At 35.4% G+C, this 7,349-nt stretch overlaps 1 long non-coding RNA gene across 1 annotated transcript; it reads right to left on the bottom strand.

Moving 5' to 3' along the window:
• Positions 1–2,533: 2,533 nt before the first annotated feature.
• On the bottom strand, positions 2,534–3,634 carry LOC119795894. The gene is made up of 4 exons (XR_005282387.1): positions 3,308–3,634; positions 2,930–3,199; positions 2,752–2,829; positions 2,534–2,581 (listed from the first exon to the last, which is right to left on the bottom strand). It is a non-coding gene; the product is annotated as an uncharacterized LOC119795894 (long non-coding RNA).
• Positions 3,635–7,349: the final 3,715 nt, after the last annotated feature.

The raw sequence follows: 7,349 nt of genomic DNA, 5'->3' as shown, positions 1-7,349 counted from the left end.
CAAATCCTGAGGTTAAAAAATAGCACAGTGTAAAGTTGTCCACTTAGGATACTTTAATATTTAGTTAAAAATAGTTGTATTAGTTAAATTGTTGCACAATAATGCACTGAAAATACTTACATTTGCTGTTTTTTTCGTAGTGTTCTTGAAGTTGATGGAAGCGTAGGAAACACCATCACCTGGATCAGGCTGAAAAAGAAAAACAGGTGTTCATTAAAATTTGTCCTAAACCACACAGATATACAGTAGAGTTTAGTTTTAAAATTTCATATCCATAGTTGTAGCAGCTTCTGTTTAAAAAAAAATCATATTAAGATTCCCAAGTAGTTTCCATAAAAATGGTACAATCACAATTAATTAAAATGTTGCCATGGCGGCACAAACAGGTGCAGCGGCTTCACCAGCTGCTGCTAAATTGCCAGCTAGAGGTAAAGCAAGCACAATGCACATCTATTTATATAGCACAATTAAGCACAGAGTCATTTCAAAGAACTTTAAGGGGGAAAAAAAGCAAGTAAAGATGAATAAATTATTAAAAAAAGGCAGGCTGTAAAGAAATTCAACAGTTGGACCACAACAGAGGTGAGAGCGTTTCAGCATTACCTTAGTGTTTCTGATTACCTGATCCTTACCTGTTCTGCCTCTCAACCACTAGCCTGCCTGTCCTTCTCTGATCTGTTTGCCTGACCTTACTTTGGACTCCTGCTGGATTCTGCCTGCTTGCTGAACTTGAGAGCTGCTTCCTGACACGGACCTGGATTTTCCTTCAGTATCTCTCCGGACTTCTGATCTCCTGGTTCTGTATCCTCTGCACGTCCTTGGTACCGGCTTTGGCATTGTCCTCTGGATTATCTTGCCTTCCTTCATCTCCCTGGATCTGGTCTCCTGTTTGTTCTCCATCCAGCGGGGCTGTAGCATTTGGGACACTCTTGGCGGTGCCCACCGCATCTTATAGTCAGCCCACTGGCTGGATCCTACGTTCTCTGGGCTTAGACTGAACTAGTAAACCAGTAAACCTGTGTTTTCTTTCTGCAGAGGTTCCTGCGATAGATGCCCTAGCTGCTGCTACTGCAGATCCGTTTTTCAAATAAACGCTTTTGAATTATCTGTCTTTTTGCCTCTCATGTTGAGAGAGGACTTAACTGATAAATCAAACTCTTGCCAAATCCAGTCAGGAGGAATCCACAAAATGGCCTTCCGACCAGGAAAGCCACAAATCACAGTCTTTTGTTTGTTTTTCAAAAAAGAAATAGAAGGCATTCAAGCTAAAACAGACTGAATAGCAGAGTCTTCGGGTAATTCTTCAGATGAAGCCATGTTTGGTTTCCAAACAAATCATTGAATAACAAACTGAAGGGATTGTATTCCTCTGTATTGTATTTGTGTGCATTGGTGTGTTTTCATCTGTATGGTCCTACTCGGCTCTGATGTGTTTCTGGAAGCACTGTGACCACTGCAGAGGGTTGGTTCAGATCCTGCTTTACTAAATCTTCATAACAGGGCATCTGTGATGGAAAAAAAATCACACAGTAAGAACCCTAAAACAGTTGTTCATACAGCAAGGAGTTAAAGAACCCACTCACTCCCCGTATTCAGGTGAAATTAACCATCTGGTGAAAAAAACTCAGATACCATATCTCAGCTTCACAGCAATACTTAATAATCCAGTTTGTTTTCCTTGGACTGACAGATCTCTATGCATTTTAAAAAAACTGTTCTACTCTCTGAACTTATTATTACCTCTTAATGTCATGCTAGCTTTGGTACTAGTTCTCATTAATTTGCATTCACACTAGAAATGTTATTTGGTCCACTTGTTTGGTCTGGACATAAATTATTTGGTGTGTTTTGCTTTCACATTTTATATATTGTAAGTGAACTATAACTTGTGCTGTAAGAAAGCCGCTGATGTAACTACAAGTAGTGAATATAACCTTGGTCTAGTTCCTGTACAGAAAAAACAATCATATTTAAATGCTGGTAAAGATTCTCAGTCATCCAGGTCAAAGTCAATTGAGAAAAAAAAAGTTAGCAATCCACTGGACTTTGTTTCCAGGTTTGACAGTTCAAACCTGGAAACAAAGTCCAGTGGATTGTTTTTTTTTTTACATTTTAACATTTAAAAAAAAAATTTTTTTCTTTATTGTTTAACATTAAAAATATTTAAAACTCACCCTGCTGTCTTCAGCTTGCGTTTTATTTCCTACAAAAAACAGAAACGGACTTGAATCTCCATGCTCCTTCCCCATTTATAACCATAAATACAACCCTAAAAAAAGACTGCTTTTTTCGTGTTTTTTTTTTTTTTTAAACACATCAAAATGCCTCAGTTCTATTTTCATCGAAGTCGCTGTGCATTGTTGATAACTCTAGCATGGAGCAAAAGACCTCAAATATGAAAATCAAAACACGAAATATCATTGGACTCTTCTAACATAGATCTGACATAGAATAATTTAAAAACAGAGGATTTATCTGTGAATTATCTCACCTTTGGTTTGCTTCCAAAGGATGATCATAGGGACAGTTATCAACAGTGCAACTAGGAGTAAAGGACAGATAATATACCACCAAGGTAAAGCTGGAAAGAGAAATAATTACATGAGGAATTATATATTTCTATATTGCTACAAAACAATATTGTTTTAACATAAGATTATTATCTACTATGTAACATTCGATAATGAATTATAAGATGACATTGAAGGTTTGGTTACTGGATTCGTGTTACCTCCAGAGTTGTCAACTTACTTGTCTGTGATGTTAATTGAGGATCTGATGACAGGGTCGGTTCATTTGCCGCTTTATTTGTTTTTGTTAGATTATCACCTTTAGAAATGTATGCATAGAGAAAAATACAATTATATAAAAACCTGGCAGATTAAAGCCAATATTTGAACTGATTTTAAAGATTGTATCATGTTCTCACCTAAGGACTGAGCGCTAAAAGGAAACTGCTGAACTTTCGCAGTGATACTGTTTGTGGCTTTACACTGCAGTAACTGATAAATGTCTAATTTCTCATGAATGTAAGATGTTGGAAATGTCACAGTGGCGGAGCATGCATGTTGGAACATATTCATATCTGAGGGTTTTTCCTCTTTCCCCTCATAAAGCCATTCAACCTCATGAAGACAGAGATCATATTCTAACACAGAGCAGAACAAGGTGACTGTATCATTGCTCTTCTGCTCAACCACTGGAGATAACAAAGACATAAGGAGAAAAAATAAGAAAAAAATAACTTGATCATTAGATAATTATTGCATTGTTTTTCTTTGTTTTGTTATATGATGTAAACACTTACAATTAATTATAGACAGAAATAGCGTGGAACGATGCATTTGTCTTGATATGGTCCAGAGGCAGTTGTACTGACCCACGTCATTCTCTGTGACATTATGTAGAACCAGGGAAAAGTCTTCTGTAACACTCTGTCTGCCAGATGCAGTTTTCTGTTGCTTTTTAGAATTTACAAGCTTGACTAGTGTTGTTGTTGTTATTTTATCTCTATTGTTGAAGACCCAACTAGCTTCATCCAAATTATCTTGAGTTTCTCTCCTGCTTCCACAAGGCAAAGTCACTTCATTTCCAACTTTGACAGAAAGGAACGTTTGCTCTGCCTCAGCTTGTGCTGTTAATAAGAAATAACATGTTGAACACAGTCATGTAATTACAGCTTAAGTTATACAGATAAAGAAAAACATGCCAATTAGAGGAAGAATCTCTGTCTTATTACGATCCTTACCTTTAGACGAAAGCATCAGTGTCAGAAGTAAAGACATGTTAATCCATTTAAATGCACCCATGATGCTCCCCTTTCCTGCTGTCTGTCTGTCTTCAGAAATGACTCGTTGACAAATGACTCTGATTTGATTTCCTCTTAACACACACACTTATGCATTTCTATTAGTTGAATCACTTCCTTCCTATTGCTTGGCGTGCATTTTAACTCTGAGCGGAATATCCTCTGAAAAATGAGGAAGAGTTTGAGAGCATCTGTCCCTTTCTAAAAACAGCCTTGATGGCTGTCCTTAAAGTTTCTATTAATAGTCTCCAGTTTTGAGGTTATCTGTCTTATTTGTACAGTGATGGTAAAAAGTACTTTAATATCATACAAAAAGCTCACATCTAAGGAAATGATAACATATACTTTATTTTGCTGAACTAAAGGTCTCTTAAAAAAATTGTCACTGTAAAGCTCACAGAGCTACTCCAGTGTGCAGCCACCTAATCAGTGCAATTCTAGAACCAACAGAAGCAAATTTATTTTATTAGCTTCAATGTTCTTTATTAATGTGTTCAAAAAATGTGGATAAAATTAAATAAAACACATTTTTAGTAAGGAATGAACTTTCTGTCACACCAGCACCTGCTGACTCCTCTTTTTAACTTTGAGCCAAATGTCTTTAGAAAAAGTAGGAAGTGTTGTTGTGAAAATGTGAGTGCAGCAGCAGAGGAGCCTACGTGATTAACACATTCATGTGTGTCATTATAGTTTCCATGAGCAATCACCAGGAGGAAGTTGCCTTCCTTATGCATACATGATCGTGAAATTACAACAATAACTTGCAAAAGTTTTCCATTTAAGATTACCAACAGTTACTGAATGCCATCAAAATGGCTCCAATGAAAAGGCCCACAGAAGAACATTTCTGCCATTAATTTAAGTTTTCTTTGGTAAATTGTTCAGCTCAGAAGACTACCCTAAATCAAACAGATTTTTATTAAGAAATGCACTTTTATGAAATAGGGGCTGCATTTTATCAAAAGTAAAAGCTAATTTGCTTCCTGTGACATGATATGTATGCAGAAAGTATGCACAATGCAAACAATTATGTCCAATGAGGTCCCTCAAGACCTGCTAGTACATTGATCCAGGTTTTCATCTAGGCTACTCCACAAATAATATACATTTGCAAATAAAATATTTCAAGACACTATAAGAGGTCAGAGAACTTGAAACGATACAATGTTTGAGCTATTTTTGGGGTTGATCAGAAATATCAGCCATCCCCTTTTTCATCAATTAAATAGTTGTGCTTCCATCTAGTGGTGTCCTTGGGTAATGGCAATGGCTCAACACAATCTACATAAACAATAAGGATGCAATGTTTTGTTCTTATATGACATTTCAAAAGTAAATAAATGAAAGCAAACACAATCACACTTAAACCAGAATAGTAGTTGATCAGGAAAGCCAGCTCTGTGATTGGATACCCCCTGGACTCAGTACAGGAGGTGGGAAACAAAAGGATCCTAATTAGAAAATATAATATCTCTATTGGATAATGTCTCCCGCCCCATGCATGAAGCTGTTGCTGAACTGGAAAGCTCCTTCACTGACAGACTGCTGCACTCTAAATGCATCAGGGAACGTTATCACAGATCCTTCCTCGCATCACCTGGAAGACTTTATAACCACCGCTGTTCCCAACGATCTTAATAAGTTTTACATTCATCCTGATTTTTGCAGAGTTTCTGTCTTAGTTAAATAATATTAGATAACTTAAATAACATGCTGCTGTCATTTTTTGTGCATCTCTGGTTTTGCTTACATATCCTTAACTGTAAAAATGTCCACAGCGGTTATAGATTGTTTATTGTATATTCTCCAGATACAGAGTAATATCTTGCAAAACACTATACAGTATAATACTCTATTCGTTTATTTTCTTATCTGTCATTTTTTTACACTTTTCTAAGGTCCACATTGTGTGACCACTTCTGCTTTAACTTTTTGCTGCTTTAAAACCACAATTTCCCCATTGTGGGACAATAAAGGGATTTTTTTCTATTCTAAACACTGCAAATACCGGTGAGTAATTGAGATTTTTGAAAGAACTGTTTGTCGAAAAAAAATCTGAATATTAAATTGACAAGAAATTGACAAGAAATTAACAAAACTGATTTGCTGTGATCTCTGTTAAACACTTAAGAACTAAAACATTGTTGTTCTAATTGATATAAATAACAAAGACAGTACTGTACTACTGATCCTGTCTAAGTCATAACTATTTGCCTTTGCTTCAACCCTGCTGGACATCATTGCGTTTTCTGATATCTGGACCTTGACAAAGGTTCTGCCTCCTAACCACCACCTGTATCTTTTCCTGATATATTGTTTGTACATTTACATTCCCAATAGCCTTTTTAAAGTTGCTTTAATTAATTTTAAAAGATCTGAATTGCTGAAAAGGCTCAATATGTTCATCATGAAATGTTTTTGCATCTCTTTTTGTATGAGATTTCTAAATTATAAGACATATTATTTCCAGCTTACAAGCGGTTATATAAACATTCTTTCATTTCTACCAAAAGGAATCCCTAAATTATATCAAAAGAAAATATTTCATTCTGTGCTGTTTGTTTTTGGATAAAGAGCCAGGTGAAAAGGTACACAGATCTTTGAATATTTCTTTCGCATAGTTCTCGTTTCTATCTATTGAAATAAGATGTAAATGTTTCCTTGTATTGTCATTAAAACATTTTCTATGTTTTCTTTGAATATGTAAACATTTTAGTTAGCATATTCAATAAATTTAGGTCTGGATTGCCATGGAATTAGAAGGCAATTATGTAGGTTCTCGCTAGATTTTTTTTTATATCAAAACCCTTTGAGCTTAAATCTACTTTGACCACTGAGCAGCAGGAACCGAGGGGTAAATTGAAGAAGTAAAGCCACAATAGCCAAAATAAAAAGAAGAATTGTTTTGTTTTTTGCTTTTTTAGAGCAAACAGGATTTTATTGATCTGTGTGTAACGCATAATTCATATTAGATCATGCAGTGTTTGATTTATGATGGAAACCTTGTAGGCCTATGTATTCCTTTATTGTACATTTTGTTAGCTTGTTTGTCTGCTACATTAACCAATATGATGATGAACTAGATCTGTTATTTTTAAAGCTTAAAGCTTAGTGATTAGTACATTAATTCAAAAAAGTTTGAGTTCTATAAATCAAAGTTTTCTACCCAACAGCAATGATGAACTTCACGGCAGCATTCTATACCCAGCTATTGTATTATCTAGGCTTGAGCTGTCAATCTGGTAAAGAATCTGAATGTTATTCCAAATTCTAAAGTTTAACTTGTTTTTTTCAACATTAAACTGACATTAAGCTGACTAAAACTAAACTAACTAACTAAACTAACTAAAAGCTTTTTAAGTTTTAGTCAACTAAAACCAACTAAAACTATCACATATCATAATAACTAAAATGCAACTAAGACTAATAATAGTTTTCGTTATGAAGACTAAGACTAAATGTAAAATGGCTGTCAGAAACAACACTGGCCTGCAGCACCTTTCACAACCTGCAGGAGGAGTAGGAGGAACAAACACAAGTC

This window comes from Cyprinodon tularosa, unplaced genomic scaffold, assembly GCF_016077235.1.
Source record: "Cyprinodon tularosa strain WSP-4 unplaced genomic scaffold, ASM1607723v1 ctg526, whole genome shotgun sequence".
NCBI classification, from domain to species: Eukaryota; Metazoa; Chordata; class Actinopteri; order Cyprinodontiformes; family Cyprinodontidae; genus Cyprinodon; species Cyprinodon tularosa.
Note: the sequence above shows the minus strand (reverse complement) of the source record. Positions and strands in the feature narration are given on the sequence as shown.